General features: G+C 36.6%; 1 protein-coding gene and 1 non-coding gene across 16 annotated transcripts in view; one reads left to right on the top strand and one right to left on the bottom strand.

The window, feature by feature from the left end:
* The window catches only part of LOC106871424 (poly(rC)-binding protein 3), a 388844-nt gene that overhangs the window by 308020 nt on the left and 55970 nt on the right, over window positions 1-24854 (bottom strand). For all 15 annotated transcript variants that reach the window (XM_052973806.1, XM_052973814.1, XM_052973807.1 and 12 more), the window contains exon 2: window positions 1449-1540. The gene's annotated coding sequence lies outside the window, so the exon portion shown is untranslated. The remainder of the gene's footprint in view (window positions 1-1448; window positions 1541-24854) is intronic.
* On the top strand, window positions 11869-11987 carry LOC128249722 (5S ribosomal RNA). Its single transcript, XR_008265834.1, has one exon. It is a non-coding gene; the product is annotated as a 5S ribosomal RNA (ribosomal RNA).

The raw sequence follows: 24854 nt of genomic DNA, 5'->3' as shown, positions 1-24854 counted from the left end.
TATTTATCTATCTATCTATCTATCTATCTATCTATCTATCTATCTATCTATTTCACCCTACTCCAGATAAAATTGTTAGGGATAATATTCTAAACCAAGACTGCTTTATCTAATCAAAGACATGTATTTGAAGCCTTTATTGAAAAAATCTTGAAAACATTCTTAGAATCTTAAATGTTGAAATCAGGAAATATGCCACCAGATAAAATCACTGCAAAAACTACATAATGTTAATTAGGAAGAGCTTATCACTCTTACATCACTGTATAAAGTACCATCTAGAAAAACAGCCACGTTTTTTGTAGTTACAATTAGTATTTACAGTTAATATATTCTCAGTTGAAAAAACACATGCTTCACCATAACATAATAGGTAACACATTGCAAGTATTAGTTAAATATGCTGGTTGTTAGTTGGTTGGCACTCCGTCAGTTATAATGATGAGGGTTCCAGTTGATCCAAACAACGGAACAGCCTGCTTGTGAAATTAACATGCAAGTGGCTGAGCACTCCAAAGACACATGTACCCGTAACATTGTTCTCGGGGGAAATGCAACGTGACACAGAGTGTGACAAGGCTGGCCCTTTGAAATACAGGTACAACAGAAACAGGAAGATAGAGTGAGAGAAATTTGTGGTGAAAGAGTACAGCAGGCTTCGCCACCACCCCCTGCCGGAGCCTCTTGGAGCTTTAGGGGTTTTCGCTCAATAAACACTCAGAATGCCCAGTCTGAGAATCAAAACCACGATCCTACAACCGTGAGTCCGTTTTCTTAACCACTGGGCCATTGCGCCTCCATTGCGCCAGTTAAATACATTACAGAAGGCTAAAATAATAAAAGTTTATCCTAATGTACAGTGTCAAATTACCTAAAGGGGCATGCATAAAAGCCAATATATAAAGATATTCAGATAGCATAAGCTAAATTTATTCATTATCTCAAATAGTAAGATTTACAGATAATCCACAGAACAGCTACAATATATTAAAACTATTTTATTCAAGAATTAAGAATGCTATGGTTGTGTGAGAAAATAATTTTAGTAGATCCTTGGTGAAATGACATTTTATGCATGCAGTGAAAATCCTGAAGTTGAATGAAGCAGAAATAGTTACAGGTATTATTTGATAGAACCAACTTTTCTATTCTGTCTTAAGAAAGTTTAAGCTGCAAGAACAACAATGCTAATACTTCTGAAAATATCTGTCAAGATTGGAACCTAAATGAAATGATCCTTACTTAATCAAGAACACTACTGTACACTTCTAAATAGAACCTAAATTATGTATTAATTGAGAGGTTGGACCAGTGATGCCAAATATTCCATGGATGCAACTTTATATAATAATGAGTTTTGAAATTCTCAATTCAAGCATATTCATATGTCAATACAATATATCCAGAACAATTACATCATTCAATAAACAATTTTAAGATACACTTACCTGTAACAATAATTAGGTGTACATTAATGAAGAAGGATTCATCTAGTCATTAGCAGTGCTCTAATAACTTGTATCCTAAGCATTGTTGCAAACTAGAAATAAAGTAGAAAAAAGAATATTAAGAAGTTTAAATACATAATTGCAAGAAGAATATTTTGTAAATCCTTTTATTTTCTAAAAAGTGATGATGCCATAAAACGTTTAAAACATCAAATCACACTATCATAAATGTAATACATTTTATAAATGAGTGGATATAATCACCACTTTAGAATAAAACTTTAGAAGAGCTAAGAACTATAAACATGTTAACTGTTTTATCTACTCTAGTACACATGTTTGCAACTTTCAAGAAAGACAGAATAAATGTAAATGAGTTAAATAAGCATTCAGATGCATTGAGAGTGGGGAGAGATGTTTTCAAATAAGTAGTCGAATCAAACTTCATAGTATAACTCAGGGTAGAAGAGTGTATGAAAATCCAATCAATTCCAGTAGATAAAACAGTGATTATAAATTGACAATTCAGTCATGATAGATAAATAAAATATTTATTTTATTCAGGCCTTTGGTGCTTTCTGGGGCCTTAGCCATCATGACCTTCTTCCTCTCATTCTTGTCCAGGCCCTTCTCCATTTACTCACAGCTCAGTCCAGATTTTTTCACATTGTTCACATTGCCAGAAGTTCCTTCGTTTTACCTTGTGGATTTTTCTTGTAGGACTACCTGGTAACATTATGCTGGGCCTTCCGAGAGTGTGTTTAATGCAATGCCACTTTCTTGTGCAGAGTATTTTCATCTTCATGTCCACTACAGAGCATTAATTTACTTGCTGACATCTTCTGCTTTCCTTTTTGGCATCATCACATCTCACTTAGTTTCGTAAAGGTAAGCTTATATCTCTTGTACATGGCAGCGGCTGGCTTTGTTTTTCAGCTTTCATACATGGTTCTGTCATTTCTCAAACTGATGATGGTTTTGCTCCAGGCATCATAAAAATAAATTTAAAAGCAATAGGATGAGAAATCCTCATTAGAGAAGTGCTTACATTTTTTGACTAAAAATCATATGAATTGTTAATAGCACTAAAAATTCAAATTTCCAAACCAACATTTTCAATGCAGCCTGAACTTATGCCTGAACAAGTATGACCTTGTTCAATGCCCCCACCTGCCCACTACCACCCTGTTACATAATCAGAAGAATAATTGACCCAAGTTAAACAAATGAAATGAAAGAAAATTATTTTCTAATATTCATTATATGCAATACTTTTCAGCATATATTTTGCAGTACTAGCAATCATCCAGGATATGACATATTTATAGAATTGGGCTATGCACTTAATATCCAAATAACTTGCTAAAAAAGCTTAATAAACAATAAAGCAGAACACAATTTTCACAATAGAAAATTTAAACTCTTCACCAGTAACAATTTCTGAGAGAATATGAATAAAAACTCAGACAATCAGCAACAAACAGACAAGATAAGTACAAATACACTATATATTTTGGTGGTTGATTATGTTGGATGAAGAGAGTGTCAGTAGTGCACAAATAATACCCAACCATTTTCCAGAAAAATAAAAATCAAACTAATATGTTTTTATTAGGCCTGAGATATGGAACCTGTTGCAGTCCCTGACTTTGACAGTTCCTGTTAAGCCTGCTTAGAAAATAGTCACTAAATGTTGAGGATAGATGATGATGTATTAATATTCTTATTATTTGGAGAAAGCATACAATTGTGAGAAGAAACAAAAAACAGGTATGATGATGGATGATGGTGAGAGCAATATAATGCAAGTGACATTGGTAATTTGATATATAAATGTGGGTGAGTGTGTACATAAATTCTGTATCAAAGAATGTTATATAATACAAACACACACACACACATGTGCTGATTTCCAATTTTGGCACAAGGCCAACAATTTCGGGGGAGAGGTTAAGTCAATTACATTGACTCCAGCACTCAACTGGTATTTATTTTATCAATCCCAAAAGAATGAAAGGCAAAGTGGACTTTGGCAGAATTTGAACTCAGAACATGAAGACTTATGAAATACCACTAGGCATTTCACCAGGCATGCTAACAATTCTGCCAGCTCGCCACCCTCTATACACACATGTTTCTTTTTATGTCAAACCATAATAAAAACAATTTTGCATTAAACTGAAGAACTACTCAAAACATTTTGTAGATCTACAAAATGTTTTGAGTAGTTCTTCAGTTTAATGCAAAATTGTTTTTATTATGGTTTACAAGATGGCTCCAGAACCTGGTGCATGCATTCCTTACAATAAATTTTCGAACACCTCCTTGATCTTAATGACCAGCTTGTTGCAGGCAGAGTGCACCCTACACATAGTAATCTAAGGGATTACAACTGAGGGAATTATGAAACTGGAAATTGGAGCTAGTAAAGTCATAGAAATTCTCTGACCACTTAAGACGCTTTCCAAAGAAGGCAAGGAGCCAAATCCTGCTGCCACACATGAACCTTCCAGAAGCAGCATTTCCCAGCCAGAGATTGATCAGTTTCCAGCAGCTTCACATAGCTGTCTGAACTGAGCCTAAGGCTCTGTTCAAAAATGTGAGTATGAATTCCAGAGTGCAGACACAGTTAGAACACCTATTTTCTCCCTTCTTGCTGGCCACAGCTTCAAAGTCTCTGTTGCAGATGTCCATGTCACATCTTACAGCATTTACAATGTTCTCAGAGCATTGAGCAGCAGTCATGATGTTGGCATTTTGACACCTGGTATGAATCATCATGGTACAGGTAACTCTTTTGCAATGTTCAGATGACTTTCAGTCCTTATGTCAGCTTACTTTTTACTCAACTAAAACTTTAACCTTTATTCTCTCCAAAAACACTGACTGTTCACCATTTACATCAAGATGTCCCTGAAAAAAGGATTCATAAAGAAGAAAAATTAGCCCAATCACCCTGTATTGTGTTTGTGTGTGTGTACACATGCAGATGCATATACATTGCTATATATATATATACATACATTTGTATGCATGTATGTATGTATTTATGTGTGTGTTCATGTGTGTGTGTGTGTATGAAGATTATATATATATATATATATTTATATATAGCTATATTTATACACATATATATATGTAGGTACAAAGAGTGTTCATTAAAGACTGGAATAAACAAAACTTGCAATTATTATTAGTCCTTCTCTACATAGCCACCACCAATGGTGACACACTTCTCCCATCGCTTTATACAGCTGTGAAGACCTCGTCTGTAGAAGTCAGTAGGTTGCATCTGGATCCAAGACTTAACCTCAGAAATAAGTTCATCATAATCCAAAAAGTGCTTCCCCTTCAAAAATGACTTTGTGGCAGGAAAGAGGTGGAAGCTAGATGGTACAAGGTCAGTAGAGTTAGGTGGGTGAGGAAGGAATTCATAGCTGCAAGAGTGTGCTTTCATCTGAGCAACATGCACATTGTGAACTGGGCGTTGTCTTGGAAGAGGCTGACTCCTTTGGTCAGCATGCCAAACCTCTCTGCTTTGATGGCATCCTACAATTTCAGCAACAGAGAAGTATAATATGCCCCATTAATTGTGATGCCTTTTGCCAGAAAATCCATCATCAGTACTCCATGCTGGTTCCAGAAAACTGTAAGCATCATGTTGCCTGCTGAGGGATGGTCATGAGCCTTCTTTGGAGGTAGTGAGTTATCATGCTTCCATTGCTTCAATTGGACTTTAGTCTCAGGATCATAGTGATGGACCCATGTTTCATCCTGTGTGATAAGTCTGCTGAAAAAGTTCTTCTCATTTCCTTAGCACATTGCCCAAAGAACCTGGAAGCAATTGACTTGCTCCTGCATCTGAAAAGGTGTGGGGAATCCATCATGTACACAACTTCTGCATGTGCAAATGGTTATGAATGATTTTTTCCATGGACCCTACACTTATCTGCACTTCTTGGGCTAGTTGCCAAATAGTTATGTGGTGATCCTCCAAAATGGTGGCTTCCACTTTATGGTTAGTGTCGTCATCAATGGTAGAACATGGTCGACCAAGAATAGGAGCAGTTTCCACCAATGTTCAACCACATTTGAACAGGCAATGCCAGTGCTTGACTATGTTGTATGATAGTGCATCATCACCGTAAACTTCTTTCATCTCATTGAAAGTCCCTTTTGGTGTACGACCTTTCAAGTATAAGAACCTGATCACTGATCTGCATTCAACTGCCTCCATTATAACACCTTAGTCCACTTCAGCAGCTGTAAAAGACAAACGAATACTAGTGGAAAGCTGCAATTTACAATGTGACATGTAGAGACATGTTCAGGGGAAATCTTTAATGAACACCCTTTGTATGTATGTATACCATCATTATTTAATGTCCATTCCCCATATTGACATGTGTTGGACAGTTTGCCAAGATCTGGCACTCTGGAGAGCTGTCAAGATCTATTGTCTACTTTGGCATGGTTTCTACAGCTGGATGCCCTTCCTGATGCTAGCCACTTTACAGGGTGAACTTGCAAGACAAAGTCCCCTTGAATGGGGTGGGTGAGTAGTATTGAGGGAGATGGTCAATTGATGAGAGAGTAACGAATAACAGAGAAATGGAGCTAGGTGTCTCTCTTTGAAGAGATACAAGGATACCCCAGTTGGAGAAAAAGGCAGAGAAGGGGACTTAGAGAAAAAGATAGAAATGGAGGGAGTGGGAGAGATAGCAATAGATATGTGTCAGAACATACCATCAAGGTACAATGCATGTGAAGGTGGGGTGAATATAGGTGAAGTGATAAAGAGGATTGAACTGGGTGAATGGGCAGGGGAGACAGAGGGGAAAATTTCATAAGAATGTGAGTGAGGATAGAGGTGACTGTAGTAACTGAAGGTAAAAGATATAGGAGTGACTCAGGGAAAGGATGGGGGGGGGTTATGCTAGGTATGTGAAGATATTGGGAGTGATAGGGATGAAAGAGGTGTTAATGATAGTGTATAGCAGAGGGGAGAGAGAGCATAACTGGAAGATAATGAGGAATGGAAGTGGTTCTAAGGACGAGTCTGGCAGATGGGAGACAACATGGCTGGAGGAAAATAATGAGGAATGGGCGTGTTCTGAGGTAGGGGAGAATAGAGGAAGGTACAAAAGAGAGGTGGGGTAGTACATGCCTATTCTGCTTTCAGGTGATTTTGGTAGCAGGAGCTATTCAATTCTGACTGAAAAATTTGAATGAGGTGGGGAGGGGGAGACTGTGAAGAACTGAAAAAAATTTTTAAGGTAATGAGGCAGTCATACGTATTAGAACCAGCAACATTGGCAGAGAGGCTCAAGAAAATGAAATTCAATTAATTTGCTCAGCTTAGCTGAAGGTAAGTAAACCAGCACAACAGGTTCAACTGCTATGAGGCTAACTGAAGACCATGTAATGAAATCTTTTCACTCACATGCACATATATGTGTGTATGTGTGTGTATGTATATATATATATATATGTGTGTGTGTGGAGGTGCAATGGCCCAGTGGTTAGGGCAGCAGACTCGTGGTAATAGGATCATGGTTTCAATTCCCAGACCGGGCATTGTGGGTGTTTATTGAGTGAAAATACCTAAAGCTCCACAAGGCTCTGGCTGTACTCTTTCACCATAACTTTCTCTCACTCTTTCTTCCTGTTTCTGTTGTACCTGTATTTCAAAGGGTCAGCCTTGTCACACTCTGTGTTATGCTGAATCTCCCCAAGAACTACATTAAGGGTACACATGTCTGTGGAGTGCTCAGCCACTTGCGCATTAATTTCATGAGCAGGCTGTTCAATTGATCGGATCACCTGGAATCCTTGTCGTCACAACCAATGGAGTGCCACAATACATATCAACATTATAATCATGGAGCCTATCTAGGTCAACCATAAAGATCATGAATTTGTGGATTGTGTAGCTGTATAGATGTCAATTTTAAATTGTTGACAATCTATGCTGTTCCAATCTGCAGAATATTTTGTCGAGATATGATCTGGATGATCCAATATGGTTCATCCTATCTGCATTGGTACATTTGGGAAATCCAATTGGTAGTTGTCAGACACAGATAGAAACTCCTGAGCAAGTTTGTAAGGTATTTGCATCCCTTACATTTGTAAGGCATTTACATCCAACACTGTTCAAGCATAAATCTAAGAAGCTATTCCAATCTCTCACTAGCACTAAAGAGTGGGATATTCTTAGAAAACATACTAGACCCCACGTGAAATTTGGTTGCCCTGCTCCTATTTGACTACTTCACTTCTGGTCAGGTCTGGTACCACCAGCTTACCGACTGGGTCTAAGATGGTGATTCGTATCATGAGATCCAGGCCCTTCCAAAACAACACAGCAACCCTGCCTCCCAATTGCTGTTGATTTGAAGATGAGTAGGTCTTATATCCACTGAAAATGGCCGTTAAGGTTTGTGATCAGAAATTCTTGTCTAGCTGAAGATTATCATATCTGTATCTAGTAACCAAAAGTCATTAAGCAGGTACCCTTCTTCCAAGGTGATTTAGGCCAAGTGCATCTACACTTCCTATTCTAAGGCCATATTAGACAGAATGAGGGATGTGCAAAAGGTCCTCTTAACTTATTGCAGGAGTGAGACAGGTGTTCTGCTCTTAGAGCTCATAGATATTTTCACTATTGACATTCCCTGAAAGTTTCCCATTGCAGAGTATTTTGTTTTGAGTTACTTGTAAGTGTCTTGGTTTATCTTTTAGAATTTGTATATGCATTAGTAAGCTATTTGTTGGTTGTGATGAAATCATGGAGTAATTTATCATATTCTTTTGAGGGTGTTGTTCTTGCTGCTGGTTTGGGTGTGGATTGGATTGTGGTAGTGTTTGCGATGTTGGTCATGTCTGTGGTGATGATGATGGTGCTGGTGATGGTGACAATGGTATTGGTAGAGTTGGTGTTGTTGTTGGAGATAGTGTTGATGTGTTGTTTGGATATGTTTCCTCTCCCTGTTTGAAACACCCAGCTTTCCTTTTTTCTTCTTTCATTGATCACTTTCAGCCATCTAGTTTCTTCCTCATCACCTTTGCCACATATCATGCCTGAAAAGTCCCAAATGAGGAGGATCAATTGTCTTGGGGGTTAGTTTTTTTGTTCTACTGTAGTTGTTTGAGAGATTTTTGTTGCTGTCATTAGTGACATGGTAGCTCTTGAGGGTGGTGTTTCTTTCATTGCTGATGTTCCTACTATTGGTGCTGTTGTTTCTGCTGCTGTTGTAGCTGTTCTTGTTGTTGTGACTGCACACTGCTACTGGTGCTGTTGCTGTTTTTGTTGTTGTTGTGGTAATAGTGTTGGCAGCAGTGGGGAGCGGTCTCTCTTCTCCACTCTTTTGCTGTAGACAGAAGACCTTCAGATGGTTCATGTCACCATGCAAGTGACACTTGTCTCTCTGCTCTCAACCACCACAAACAGTTATTAGCTACCTGGCAGATTGATCTGCTCCAGGGTGCCTTTTGATCCACTTGAATCAATAGCTCCTTCCCTTTCTGCAGCCACTACCAACCAATAGATATTCATTTCTAGGGGCACATTGTCCACCTGCAGAGCTTCTACAGAAAGTTTGCCTCTTAGAAACAAGAAAGAGTGTGAGAAGGATTTTGAGCACTTAAAGGCCTTTTGAATTCATGTGAATATCTAAAGATACAGGTTGTAACTCACTACCCACATAAATTCTACCAGGAATAAGACCAATCCTGAGTCAAGATGATAATAACAATAACAACAGCAAGTTTGGCACAAGGCCAGCAATTTTGAGGGATAGAGTAAGTACATAACTAACTCCAGTACTTGACTGGCACTTATTTTGTCAACCTCCAAAGGATGAAATGCAAAGATGGCTTCAATGTGATTTGAACATAAAGAGTTGGAGGAAATACTGCTAGGATTTTGTCCAATGCCCAAACAGTTCTCTCAATCCACCAGCCATATTTTGGGGAAGATAAGTGTCAATTATATTGACACCAGTACTATACTAGTATTTATTTTAATTAAGTTTTTATCTCACCCTTAGAAAGATGTAAGGCAAAAATTCATTCTAGCAGACAATGGACATAGAAAATAAAAAGACATAACTAAACACTGCAAAGAATTTTCTTGATTACTCTACCATTTCTAACACTGAATAACACTTATTCATAACAACAATATCTTGTATACTAGTAATGCCAATGGGGATGATATTACTGATAGAGACACAAATATAAAAGATTTATATGACAAGGAAATCAGTTAAGATCTTCACATATTTGTCATGAGCAAAAATTCATATCAACACAATAATATGATACAGTGAAGGTGGTGAGCTGGAAGAATCGTTAGCACACTGAGCAAGATGCTTAGTGGTATTTCGTTTTTCTTCATGTTCTGAGTTTAAATTCTGCTGAGGTTGACTTTGCCTTTCATCCTTTCAAGATCAATAAAACAATTACCAGCTGAGCACTGGGGTTGATATAATCGATTTACTACCTACCCCACAATTATTGGTCTTGTACCAAAATTTGAAACCAATAATATGATAATATAATACAAACAACTTAATATAGAAATGTCCAAAGAAATTGAGGATATCGATCAGATTTTCTCTGAACCTATCAAGGGTATGCCTGTTCATACCTCTAGATATAGTGAAGATATCATCTCTATATAGACCATTGGTGGTTTAGAGGAATTTCTACCAAAGAAATCTAAAACAGAGAGTCTATAAGATAACAGATGTCAGTATTGTCAAAGGTCCCATTGGCATATCAAGAGAACCACAAGACAACTCACAGTGGTATTGCATACAGTGAGAGGATGGAAGCTTTCATTGTTAATCTTCCTTAGCAAATATTAGTTCACTAAACTATCTCTGATTTAGTGGGGTTTATCAAATAACATTTGTGGTTGGTAAAGACATTCTTCCTAATTAAAATCTCTATCTTATCATTGGTGCCTAGAACTACCTTCTGTTACTCTGTGTGATAATATTTTTTAATAGTCATTTATATATCTCATTTTCTACCCTATATAAATTTTTAGTCCTATCAGAGAACAGCAAACTTCAATTCAGATTTTTAATTTATGTATAACTGAACTAAGCTTGTGTTGGACAAGGTTAGAGAACTTGAAGAATCTCAGCTTTGGTATCTTGCCTAAGAGGTTTCATTCATCAGTTATTTTCCATTGAAATAGGTAAGATATTTGATTTATAAAATCATAAGACATTACCAATTGCACAAGTTTCTATTAAAATTTCCAGTCATTTAAGATCTAGCTCCTATGTAGGCATGGGCCAAATGGTGTAACAGAGTTTGACAAGTTAGAGGACTGTGTCATGCTTGAATGTCTTTAGTATGCTGCTCCCAGTGCCAAACACTTTATAGGATGAATTGAGTACTTGTCTTTTGAGGCACCAGCGCTAGTGAAGATTACCTTGTAACTTGCAAAGTTAAGGGCTTAAAGTGGCTCCTATAACTGAAGGAGAATAAAAAACAGAGTGAGCAATAATTCTAGACAGGGAAATGAGGGAGAGTAAACATAATGAGAAGAACTACAACCCTATTGTTATGAATTACAAAGTTGCAAAAGAATGGTAGTAGAGAAAGAGAGAAACAGAGCAGTAAAAGAGTAGTCACTACAAAAATTAAGGCTTACATTATCAAGCTTCTCACAAGACAAAATGGTTATAATTACAGTGATGGAAAGCTCATTTAATTAAGAAGGGTAAAAGAAATGTTGTAATTAGATACAGGAGCTATGCTTAAATGCTTGTTATATATAAAAAAGATAAAACTATAATTAGAATAATTATAGGAAACAACACTAGGTCGAATGAAAGCGAAAATGTGCAAAATGAAAAGGAATTAGAATTTAGATGGAAGATTACCCACTGCTGCTGAAGAGGTTATCAAAACTTTTATGAATGATCTAGAAACAGAAACAGGTACCCCAGCTCTGGACACGTCCGAAGGAATTATCTTCTTAAATGAGAAAACTCAACAGGACTTGACCAGTTTCTAGAGATCTCTTTGTTAAATGTCAAAGGAAAAATCTTTTGGTCCATCATTGCCAAAGAATTGATAACATATCTACTACCAATGAGTACATTGATGAAAAGAGTGAGTTCCAGGATACTCAACAGAGTATCGGCCACATCATAAAGAAGGCAAAGGGAAAAACTACACACTGTCAGTAACATGATTGTATCACACTAAAGCCTCCTCAAATGTATCCTACCAGCTAATCCAAAGTCCATTGGAATACTATCAAGTGCTAGCAGCCATAGTCAAATTCAAGTTGTCAAACATGGATTCACTAAAAATGAGATTATAGAAAATTTCACCACCAAATGGCAGTTCATCCTGTGATAATGAAAAAGATATTATGGCAGAGTGCACAATATTTTACGGCCATATCACTTTGAAAACATCGGTTCTCATCTGATCACCAAAGTTAAGCAACGTCGAGCCTAGTTAGTACTTAGATGGGTGACCGCTTGGGAAGCCTAGGTGCTGTAAACGTCTCTCCATCCTATAGGTGCAGGAGTGGCTGTGTGTTAAGTAGCTTGCTTACCAGCCACATGGTTCTGGGTTCAGTCCCACTGTGTGGCACCTTGAGTAAGTGTCTTCTACTATAGCCTCGGGCCAACCAAAGCCATGTGAGTGGATTTGGTAAACGGAAACTGAAAGAAGCCATTCATATATATGTATATATATATATATATGTATGTGTGTGTATATGTTTGTGTGTCTGTGTTTGTCCCCCCCCCACCCGATGTTGGTGTGTTTACGTCACCGTAACTTAGCGGTTTGGCAAAAGAGACCGATAGAATAAGTACCAGGCTTACAAAGAATAAGTCCTAGGGTCGATTTGCTCGACTAAAGGTGGTGCTCCAACATGGCCACAGTCATTTGACTGAAACAAGTAAAAGAGTAAAAGAGTAATATCCATAACTTTGTTCATGGCAGCCACCAGCCTACTACAAGAGGTGGGAAGAAAGCAATCTAGAGGATCAGAATCTGATGACAATACAAAGAAACCAGCCTGCATGGTTTTCACGAGTGAAATTATGGCTGTGATCCCTCCAATCCAGGGAAATTTCACCCAAATGAAAGTTTGTAGGAAAATGCATAAAACCATTCTGAAAGTGAATATTGAACTAAAAAAAACATTTGAAAGTTGTTAATGAAAATTAATAATTTTCAGAAAACTTTTAGAATTCCAAAGGAAAATAAATTGGAAGCTGTGAGATTCATATAATTTCTGCAGAAGTCTGACCATCAAAATTTAGAGAAAGAAAAGAAAAGACTGAAAATAAGACCTGTATAGATTTTACTGCAGCATCTCAGGTCTAAAATAATTCAACAAATTACACAGACCACTAAAACTCTTATCAATTATTAACTATTATCTAAAGTGAAAGTGAGTGTAATGGAAATAAACCCTCGTTTTAGCATTCACTTTTTCATGCCTTCATGGATTTGACAGAATGTGTAGAAACATGTTCTATGGCCAGATGTCCTTCCTATCACCAACCCTCACTTGTTTCCAAACAAGGTCATATTTCCCCATGGCCAGACACATTTTTCACAAGATTCTTCACATTTTTCACAAACAGCATTACTTTTATGAGTGTAATGCTTGTTTACAGCCAGCACAAACACATTTGTACAATGAACTTCGTTCAGTTCCTGTCTACAAAATCTACTCAAAAGGTTTTGGTCAGCCTGGTACTATAGACGACACTTGCTAAAGGTGCTCCTCAATAGAATTGAACTCAGAACCACATGTTTAGAAAGCAAACTTCTTAATCACTCAGATACCACTTTTTCAAAATATCTTATTTAATTATTATAAAAATATATAGTTTTGATATAAGGTGAGAGAAAGAAGGTGCAATTGTTGAAATAGTATATATCAATAGAAGCTTTATATGATGTTGTGCTACTCTTGAAATTGTTATTATTATTGTTGTTGTTGACATATGATACAATTGGCTGAACAAAACAATCATTGGTTCTGCCTGCTTTCCATGGTCATGTATTTATGTTGACGTTGTTGTTGTTTAACCACAAGTTAGCTTTTAGTTGATCTATAATCAAAGATGTTCTTTTAGTATATCTAGGACTACATTGTCTAAAGTATCTTTTGTTTATTTAATATAGTAGGTATTTACTTGACGGAGATTAGTTTATTATATTTAGCCAGTCAACTGACCATAAAACATTTCCCTAATCAGCTCATGTGTTTATTGTGAGATGCACTGTTCATTCAAAGTTTCCTTGTCAAAAACATGATAAAGTGGGGCAGAAAGTGTTTTGTTCACATAGGAAGCCATCAATCCAAGAGAAAAGAGCTAGACAGAGCCCAGAGGGGGACAGTTTTGCCAGAAGATTCACTTATAAATGCTTAATTGCTTTGCTGATACTGACCATGATAACACTGTTTTCACAAAATATTTCAAAGACAAGGGCCCACTGGTGCGAGGCACAAGTGAAATCTTCCATAATTCTGGCTTTAGTAGTGCCTTACTGGTAGTCACTAAGAAGAAGGATTCAAGATGATGGAGAAGGTTGGTGTTAATGTTGTTTTCACAACCTTTGGGATATTAGAAATGAGTGAAATAGGATGTTAGTGGGCAGAATCAGAGGAGTTATTCATCCTAAGAAATGAGACACACTATAGAGTGTTTTCAAAGGTAAGGATATATCTCTGTAGAAGGAGAGAAGTTGAGGAGTTTATTGAGAATAGGAATAGTTATGGGGTATGTTATTTGAGGATAATAAGAGGAACATTGCCAAGATTAGTGACCTTGTTGATTTAAAGTGATCGAAGGTGCTATCACACCTGGCATGTATGTGTAGGGTGATGATACTGTTGGAAAGGAAAAGAATAGTTTTTGGAGGAGGTTTATTTAGCATGTTTACAACAGTTTATCAAGTCATCATATTTGTATAGTAAAGGAAAAGAGGATATCACTGGCTGTGTTCTAACCAGCACATGTACTTTCAGGGATCGTTAGCATAGAACTGACAAGGTTCAAACCAGTAAGTTAACTGGAAGTGTTATGGGGCATAGAAAGGCGTTAGGGTTCTACAATGTGTGGAGGTATCCTTCATATTTCAGATGATAATCTTACAAGAGGTGGGAAAGGGATATTTTCCCAAGAATTGTAGGTTATATTCTTTCACTGACCTACAATACAAGTATGAGTTAACCATTTAGAGGACTAGCAGCTTTGAGGTTTGTTTATGAGAGGAAAGTAGGAGATGCTTAAGAGGATAACTTCAGTGACCTACCTAACTGATTCTGATGGATTGGGAGTGAATCATATTCCTGACCCATAGCAACTCAAGCCAATTAGATGATCTGAATGCTGATCATTTAACTGGCTTGAATTGCTATGGAGCCTAGGAAGAGTGGGGAGCAGAGTGACATACCATGGTTAGACATGATCAGGCAATAGTCAAGCAATCCAATAGGTGCAGAGACAGAGATAATTTACTCGTGGGTTTAGGAGTGAGAAAGAGACCAAAGGTGTTTGAGGTACCAGTGTGATAATAAAAGATGCATGTGATGGGAAAAAATAGGTGACTTATAAAGTTCAGGATAGAGAAAATTTTCATTTCTTTATCAATAGCATCAGTAATGGTGTATGTGAGAGAGATAAGAAGGGTTGTAAACATTACAGTTAGCAAAGATAATGACTTGAGAAAGAAGTGAAGTGAAATGGACATCTTCAATGTAGAAACAGGGTCAAAGAATTATTAGTGGTTGGAGAGTCTGAGGAATAGTAGAGGTAACAGGTATACAGAGAAGTTGGCAAGAGAGATTTGATCCACAGTAACTGGAAGTCTTTGTTATTGACATCCAGGCAAGAAAGAGGTGACACCACTGGATTATAGATAAAGAGTGAGAGATTGTTGTCTTAGAGAGAAATAAAGCATGTGATTTGCATGTCAGTAAGAAGTGATGTATGAAGTCTAGTTTGAATCAGAGTTCATGGATACCGAAGAAAGTAAGGGGGAATTGTTCAGTGATCATCACCATCATCATCTTCATCATTTAATGTCCACATTCCATGCTGGCATGGGCTAGACAGTTTGACTGAAAACTGGTAAGCTGGGAGTTGCACCAGGTTCCAATCTAATTTGACATGGTTTCTACAGCTGGATGTTCTTCCTAATGTCAACCACTCCAAGAGTGTAGCAGATGCTTTTTACATGCCACCAGCATGGGTGCCATTGACATGACACCGGCATCAGCCATGACTACAATCTCACTTGGTTTGACAGGTCGTCTCAAGCACAATATATCACCAAAGGTCTTGGACACCTGTTGCTGCCTCCGTGAGGCCCAATGCTAAAATGGTGCTTTTTATGTGCCATCAGCATGGATGCTAGTTAGACGGCACTGGCATCAGCCGCGACTATGATTTCAAGTGGATGTAATATTAGTTTTTGACATCAAGGAAAGTTCAAGGGGCATCTGCAGGCTGTTAGATTATGATAGTCCCTATCCAGAAGCCTGATCTAATAAACACTCCTAGCTTGCAATTTTCAGTAAAAGGAACCGTGAACCAGGAGTGTGTATTAAACTGAAAGGCATGATGTGCCTTCCACCAAAAATAAAAGAGAAGACCCATCTATGTTTAGGGTAGGGGAACCTTTTATTAATACAAAGGTTAAAAATTACATAAGAACCTGTAGGAGTGCATTTTGCTAAGACAAAGAAGGAATCTTTAATTTTACAAATTCATAAGTTACTTATACTAAATTACTATTTTGGTCAGCTTAAACTTTCTTTTATTATATGGGATTTTAGAGACCTCAGATACTGTGAATCTAAGCTTGTTACAAATTTGAGTGGTAAAGTATAGAACATAAAAATGTCCTTTATAAATGTACTGGCTGCTGAAAGAATATTTGAAGTAATATTTTGAGGTTTATAATTATAAAACTTTTGTATGTTTAGTATGCAATACCTCTTTTGTACGTGAAGGAATCATATGTACAAAATGTTATTGAAACATAAAGAGTGGTATCATCTGCATAAGTGCGTATAACTACGTGTGCTTAGAAATAATAATAAAAAAAGTACTTGTAGTAACCATCTCATGTTAAAGTGAAATATTATGTAGACAACACATGATAGGACACATGTTTAATAGTTGGCATTCTATCACCCATGTGGCCACATATATCATATCATTACAAACTGAGAAACATCACAATTTAGTTGCACCCTATCTTACAGGACAGGAAAAATTTGTGGGAAAAATTTACTTTGATACCAGCCATTTAAGGATAGGAATCATTTTGCCAACCAGCCAGCAACTGGCTTTTCTTCATTCTCTCTGGCATTCATAATCAACTTCTCCAATTTTCAGCATCGTCTTTGAATAGAAAATATGAATTTAGTTGAATTATCACCAAACATACTATACTTACTTTCAGAACAATTGCCTCCATGCTAACTATGTCACCTAGTTTAACACAAGCTATCAACTTCTAGTGAACTTATTTCCTCTGTGCTCTTAGTGATTGATGCCTGCACACTGAGCAAGGCCATTTCTCTGATGAATTCAGGGTCCTGTCTTCTTTCCTACTTACTAACACTTTAGTATTTGCCAAGTTTACCACAAGGCCTCTCACTTCTTGGTTTTGATTCCATATCACGTAATTTCTTCCCTAATTCTGCTATAGATTCAGCTTTAAGTATAAGATCATTAGCATATAAGAGTTTCCATTGGAAGCCAGTTTTAAAACAACTTTATGACGACGGATAGAAGAATGATGAAAATGAGGAGGTTAAGGATTAAGCCTTGATAGACTCTTATCTTCCTACTGAATTCATCACTGACTCCCACTTTACAGACTGCACTTTCATACAACCCTCACTAGCCATTCATATACACCTAGTTTCCTTAGAAACCATCAGATTATAGAGCAATGCACATTGTCAAAGGTTTTCCCCAAGTCAAAGGGTGCTAAAATTAATCCATTCTGGTGTATTAGATTTAAAACAATGGAGGAATGTAGTAAAAATCTTTTTTAAATTTCACAACTTTTAGTAGAAAATTCTTATGGCAGTGTGGTAAGAAGCTTGCTTTCCAACCACATGGTTCCGGGTTCAGTTCCACTGCATGGCACCTTGGTCAAGTGTCTTCTACTACAGCCTCAGGCCAACTGAAGGCACATGAGTGGGTTTGGGAGAGAAACTGAAAGAAGCCTATCATATATGTATATATGTGTGTGTGTGTGTGTGTGTGGACTGGCTTTTGTGCAGGTGGCACATAAAAGACACCATTTCGAGCGTGGCCGTTGCCGGTGCCGCCTGACTGGCCTTCATGCGGGTGATGCGTAAAAGCACCCACTACACTCTCTGAATGGTTGGCGTTAGGAAGGGCATCCAGCTGTAGAAACTCTGCCAAATTAGATTGGAGCCTAGTGTTGCCATCCGGTTTCACCAGTCCTCAGTCAAATCGTCCAACCCATGCTAGCATGGAAGGCGGACGTTAAACGATGATGATGATGATGATGATGATGATGATATATATCCATGCTGGCATGAGTTGGAAGGTTTGACAGAGGACTGGCAAGCCAGTAGGCTGCACCAGGCTCCAATCTGATCTGGCAAGGTTTCTACAGCTGGATGCCCTTCCTAATGTCAACCACTACGAGAGTGTAGTGGGTGCTTTTTATGTGCCACCAGTATGGGAGCCAGTCAGGGGACACTGGCACCAACCATGTTTGGATGGTGCCTTTTATGTGTCACTGGCACAGGAACCAGTCAGGAGGAACTGGCATCGACCACATTTGCATGGTACCTTTTACATGCCACCAGCATGGGTGCCAGTCAGGCGCATTTGACTCTAACAGGTCTTCTAAAGCAGATCATATCACCTGATGCTTCAAGAGAACTTTTAAATGGGTCAGTTATGCAACACTAGCATTGGCCACAGCTGTAATCTCACTTTACTTGTCAGGTTTTCTCAATCACAGCATACCTCCAAAGTTCCCGGTCTCTTGTCATTACCTCTGTGAGGCCCAACATTTGAAAGTCATGCTTCACCACCTCATCCCATATCTTCCTGGGTCTACCTTTTCCACGCATTCCTTCCATTGTTAAGGTGTGACACTTCTTCACACAGCTGTCCTCATCCATACTTAGCACATGACCATACCAGTGCAGCCATCTTTCTTGCACACCACATCTGATGCTTCTTATATCCAACTTTTCTCCCAGGGTGCTTACACTTTGTTGTGTATGCATACTGACATTACACATCCAGTGGATCATACTAGCTTCATTTCTTTCAGGCCTACGCATCTCCTCAGCAGTCATGGGCCATGTTTCACTGCAGTGTAGCATGGCAGTTCGTACACATGCATCATACCGTTTACCTTTCACTCTGAGCAAGAGGCCCCTTGTTGCCAGCAGAGGTAGGAGCTTTCTTAACTTTGCCCAGGCTATCCTTATTCTAGCAGCTATGCTCTCAGAGCATCCACTCCCACTACAGATTTGGTCACCTAGGTAGCAGAAGCTATCAACTACTTCTAGTTTTTCCTCCTGGCATGTGATGGAATCTGTTTTCTGTACATCTTCGGTATTTATTGCCCCTGTGCATCTGCCACACACAAAATTATCTCCCTGGTTAACCTTCCTTTGATATTGCTGCACCTTTTATGTGACCATAGCTTACTCCAGGTACATCTTATGGAGTTTCTACCTATACCTTTTCTACAGATCGAGCAGGGCCATCCACCTGAATGGGTTTGTGATTTGTCTACCTTCCTACTTACTAGGACTTTGATTTTGCTAGATTAACTCTAAGGCCCTTCAATTCTAGACCTTGCTTCCACACCTGAAACTTCATCTCTAATTCTGGTAGTGACTCAGCTATTAGAGTAAGGTTATCAGTATAGAGGAGCTCCCAGGGGCAGCCTGTCTGATATATATATAAGTGTGTGTCTTTGTTTGTCCTCCTCCCCTACTGCCTGACAACTGTAACTTAGTGGTTTGGCAAAAGAGCCCATTAGAATAAGTATCAGGCTTTAAAAGATACATAAGTACTGGGGTCAATTGGTTCAACTAAAGTTCTTCAAGGCAGCACTTCAGTGTGGCCCCAGTCTAATGATTGAGACTAGTAAAAGGTGAAAAAAGGAAAAAGTTACTACAAAACCTCATACTGTAAATATGAAGAGAAGTAAACAGCAACATATGAAAACTGTCCTTTTTTTATTATATTACTCTAATAAAACAGAAATTAACTTAAAAATTACAATTTTTAATTATAGGAAAATTGAAGAATCGTTGAAATTACAAGCTATCAAACTTTTTAAAGACATTACCATCGTTATCTTTAAGTAGAAAATTATTAAGAAATGTATTGCATTATAACCATAGAAATCTGAAATATTTCAATGGAAGACATTTAATAAATATCTGAATAGAGAGTGGATAAAAGTACTAGCGAGCAACTCAAGTATTTCAATTAGTAATATTGAATGAGTAAATAATACTTTATAACAAAATTAATTTCATTGTATTACATAAGAGAAGTAGCAGAATGACAGGCATATTTATATGTTATAACATTTAGTTTCGAATCTCTACATTCTGAGTTCTAATGTCACTAACGAAGTCCTCAGGAATTTAAACACAACCGACAGTGAAAGCATTTGAGAAAATTAAAGCTTTTACACCACCACCAACAACTTCTACCTCAGCAAACATGAAAGCTTTTGTAAAACTGAAAGCAGGTCTTTTCTATTAGACTTACAGAGCTCGTTTATTACTTTAAAAATAGTGCATGCTTGTTACAAATATCACATTCATTTGCAGGCGAAAATAATAATAAGATAGCTACGAATGTTAATGAATTAAAATCAGATTTTCTATTACTGACATAACAGAAATTGCAATTGCTATGTGTTGGCAATGTCATGTTATAAGGAACACACACACATACACACACATAGATATAGATATATAGATAGATAGATAAATAAATAAATGAATAAATAAATAGAGTTAAACACAGGTGTTATTCAAATCTTAATACTTCCAACATATGTTTCAATGAAAACATTGGCATTATTCCAGAAGGAATAAAATGATGTAAAACAATGCAATCTTCTCATCAGGGAAAAAAGAGAAGCAAAACACATCAATAAGACATTTTAACCGAATGTAATTACCACCTATATGATAAAGGGAACGCTGGTAAGTTATTTAAAGAAAAAAAACACTAATAGATATAATGTCAAAGGCAATTTATAGAAAGAGAAGGAGGAGGAAGAAAGAAATTAGCAGAAAACTAAAAGTGGAGAAATATAGTGCGATAGGTGAATAGGAATAATGGTTAAAGGTGTGGAAATAGATGTATTTAGTGGAAGTGAAATGTAAGAAGACATTTAAAGGTCAAATTTTATAGATAGTAGAAATTACTTATAGGAACTAAGGGTATGCTTTTTGCCAATATTTGCAATGATAAACGCGTTCTTGAAACATGTTTACAAGAGAAACAGGATGAAATACAGTTCATCATTACAGAGTAAACAAAAATATTTATCTTTATCATTAGGAAAGGACCTAAATACAATATTCCATTCCAAATCAAATTGTTTATTATGTTCCTTTGGAGACCAAATTGATTTACTAAGCCCAGTATTGTTGTGTTTATTGATATGTCTAAACGTAGAATAATGGTTATTCTTTTGGGCAACTGAGATGAAGAACTACCTATACAAAAAAGACGTCAGAATCGGAAGTAATTTTACATTGATAAATATAGTTTCTAGCCTTAGAATTGCTGCTAAGGAAACGAATACGATTGGAATTTAATTTATATCAGAAATACTAATATTGTTGCTATTATTGTTCAAAGAATGGCTAGTGTTAATAATATCAATGTTATTATTTTCATTAAGTGGATTTGTATTTAACAACTTATTGTTACGTGAAGACGTTATATCTATCAACAGTGTTTTTTTTAAAATAACTTACCAGCGTTCCCTTCATTATATATGCAGTAATCACATTCAGTTAAAATGTCTTATTGATGCATTTTGTTTCTCTTGTTTCGCTGATGAGAAGATCGCATTGTTTTACATTATTTTATTCCTTCTGGAATAATATCAATGTTTTCTTTGAAACATATGTCGGAAGCATAAATATTTGAATAACACTGTGTTTAACTCCATTTATTTATTTATCTATATGATACAAAAACATTTCCCTAAACCCTGGAACTTCTACCTTTATAAGTAGGCTGTTACATCCTTGGTACTTATGTGAATTTTTGCTACCCTGGTAACTATTTTTTTTTTTCCGTATTATTTGTAAATACTGAAAAACTGCACAAACAATTATATATATTTGATTAATGAGAGAGATAGAAGATGGAAAATACAACAATGTTTATTGATCACTACAATTGTTTCGACCCATCTAGCATCAATCCCTCACGGGTGGTATATTGAACAACTGGTTTAGGAGTATCTGTCATTGTAGATGTTCCTCTTCAAGTGATTATAAAATGTATCTCATAAAACAACGTCTGTTCCGCAAGTTTTCTTCTCGGTATGTGTATAGAAAAGCAGCAAATTAAGGGATATAGCTTCATTATTATAGAAGATCAATAACAATCAGATGCGAAAAAAAAAAAGAAATGCAAAAAGAAACAAATACATAACACAGCGGAAAAAGTATTAAATGTAACTGTCAGCAGATATGAATGCCCTCGCTTATTTTCTATGGCGCTCGTACAAATTTACACGATGATATACGTACAGTGAATTAAATCAATATAAACGTGTGTGAGTGTGTGTGTGTGTGTAAGAAAAAATTTCATGAAAAAAAACGAGAACATTAGGGTTAGGGTTAAGTTTAGGGCTTAGCTTAGAAATTAGGGTTAGGAACTTTAGTGCATTGCAAAATTTCATTACAAAGTTAATTTTTTTTTTTTTTCATTTATAAATGCTTTGTAATTCTGCTATAATTAATTTCTCAAAAATATAAGTACTAAGTTTCCTTACATGCATATCGAAAGTAAAATCAAAAACATAGCCTTCCATAACATAGTGACGACGTTGTAGAGAGCGGGTGGATCTGATTAGCTAAAATTACCAAACATTTCAATCTTCGAACATTTGTAACTTTATTATTATTAATTTCACCTAAGGCTGTAAGCCGGCTGAATCATTAACATGCTAGACAAAATGCTTAACAACATTTCTTTTAAGGCAGCGTGCTGACAGAATCGTTAGCACACTGGACGAAATGCTTAGCGGTATTTCGCCAGTCGCAACGTTCTGAGTCCAAATTTCGCAGAGGTCGACTTTGCCTTTCATCCTTTCGGAGTCGATAAAATAAGTACCAGTTGAACACTGGGATCTACATAATCGACTCATCACCACCTCCCCCAAGCTGCCCTTGTGACAAAAATTTGAAATAATTATTATTAATTTCTCCCCAAATATACTTTTCATTATTAGCACACAAAACCACATTCGTGTAAAAAATTTAGAGATAAAATTTGGGCTCCGCAAATCAAACGATAAAATCCCAAAATCTCTTCCAAAGCCCTCTTTTCAGAATCTAACAGAAAACATAATTAGAAAAAATAACAGACAAACCGGATCTTTTTTGTTGCTGTTACAGATCTTGAAACTCAAAAATTAAGTGAAAATTTTCAAATTTGATATATTGATGTTATTTTTCACGTTGAATCAAATGTTATTTGCTAGTTCCAGAAAAATTTTAGGAAAATGTTTGATATTTAAAGTTTGATCATTTTTACCCTATAGAAAACAAGATTTGGAAGTTGACGTTTTGTGCGTGATAGCTGTCTAGCACAACAGTACGACAACAAACTTTTATTAAACATTGAAAGCAATGTATTACCAGGACGAAAGTATGTTTTGATAAGTCTAAAAAGATAATCATGTAAAACGTTGGAATAGATAATATAAAAAGGAAAAATCCCCAATGAATTTTTCTTTTTTTTATGGCGAAAAATTACAATAAGAAGAAACAAACTACGTTAAATTACAATTAAACTCAAACTGTACGTTATACTATTGTAGTTCAGTTCATGTAAACAATTAATGCATTTTTTTTTTATAGTGAAAATTCAAAAACGAAAGTTTGAGATACACTAAGAGTTTCTCCTCAAACATATTACAAATTTCATATTTCCTGCACCACATAAACTCACAGAGATACAAATTAACCATAGGACGGTGGGTCCCACAGCGTTGTTTATTCGCTCCTTTTACACTGGCCTATGTGCTGTTTTCCATTGTTGCGTATGGGTACCATCTTTGGAGTTAATACACTCAACGTTGTGGTTCACTGTTCTGTACCGAAAATTATAACCACCAGTTTTAGGAATGTGAGAGTAGGCTCTGCACAAGTCACTGAAAATTGTGGTTCCTGGAAGAATCGACTGACGTATGTATTACTCTAGTGTGTCGTGATTCCGACATAGCACCGCATTAAGAACATGTCGGATCTTGCGACACACTCCTCCGAAAAACTACTGTTCAGACAGAAACCCTTCCTCGGTTGTATCTATGTCTTAAGACTGTTTTGTCTATCTCAACAATCTTCCAAGGTGGCCCTATATTCACAAATATAGTAGTTGGAATCAACAGCTGTGCAGTGGCTCATTCCTAGTTCTTCAACACAAAACCACAAAAATGAGGTTGTACAAAAGTTAAGAAAATAGGAAAAGATAATACGCGTGGTTGTAGTAGTTTAAGCAGACTATATGGTTTATTACTATAGAAACAGACACTAACATGTCTGTGGCTTTCGATTGGCTAAAATTACGCAAAATTTGCAAACTTTAAAAGCTATTAACTTTTTATTTAATTTATGGCAAAAATGAATTTAATTTCCATAAAAAGCACACAAAACTACATCAGTACGTCGTTACGGAATAAGTTAAATTACAAGGAAAAATTTTTCATTTAAATAACATAAATATGAGAAATTAATTAAACAAATATTTAAAGTCCTAATAAACTGACAATGCGTGACTTGTACACGATGATAATATATATAGCGGCATTACAAGTATGTGAAAAGAAATCACGAGTTATTCAAAACCTTTAAAAAAACATCAAATGGGACATTTACTGTTTTTCAATTACTATTTTCTGTTACATTTTATTCCTTTGATTTGATAACTTAACTGCAAGGTGGTGTAGACTTATCTTTATAAGAAGCAGGAGCACTATGAAATTTAGAAATTCGTTAACACACCACAGAGAAATCCGACAATACTTGAGTTTTTATTATCTATATATATTAAGAGAGTTTGTGTGTGTGTGTGTGTGTGTGTGTGTGTGTGTGTGTGTGTGTGTGTGTGTGTGTGT

The sequence above is a fragment of the Octopus bimaculoides genome, chromosome 17 (genome assembly GCF_001194135.2).
Source record: "Octopus bimaculoides isolate UCB-OBI-ISO-001 chromosome 17, ASM119413v2, whole genome shotgun sequence".
In the NCBI taxonomy this organism is placed as follows: domain Eukaryota; kingdom Metazoa; phylum Mollusca; class Cephalopoda; order Octopoda; family Octopodidae; genus Octopus; species Octopus bimaculoides.
The sequence above is the reverse complement of the archived record's forward strand: the minus strand, read 5'-3'. Positions and strand labels throughout refer to the sequence as shown.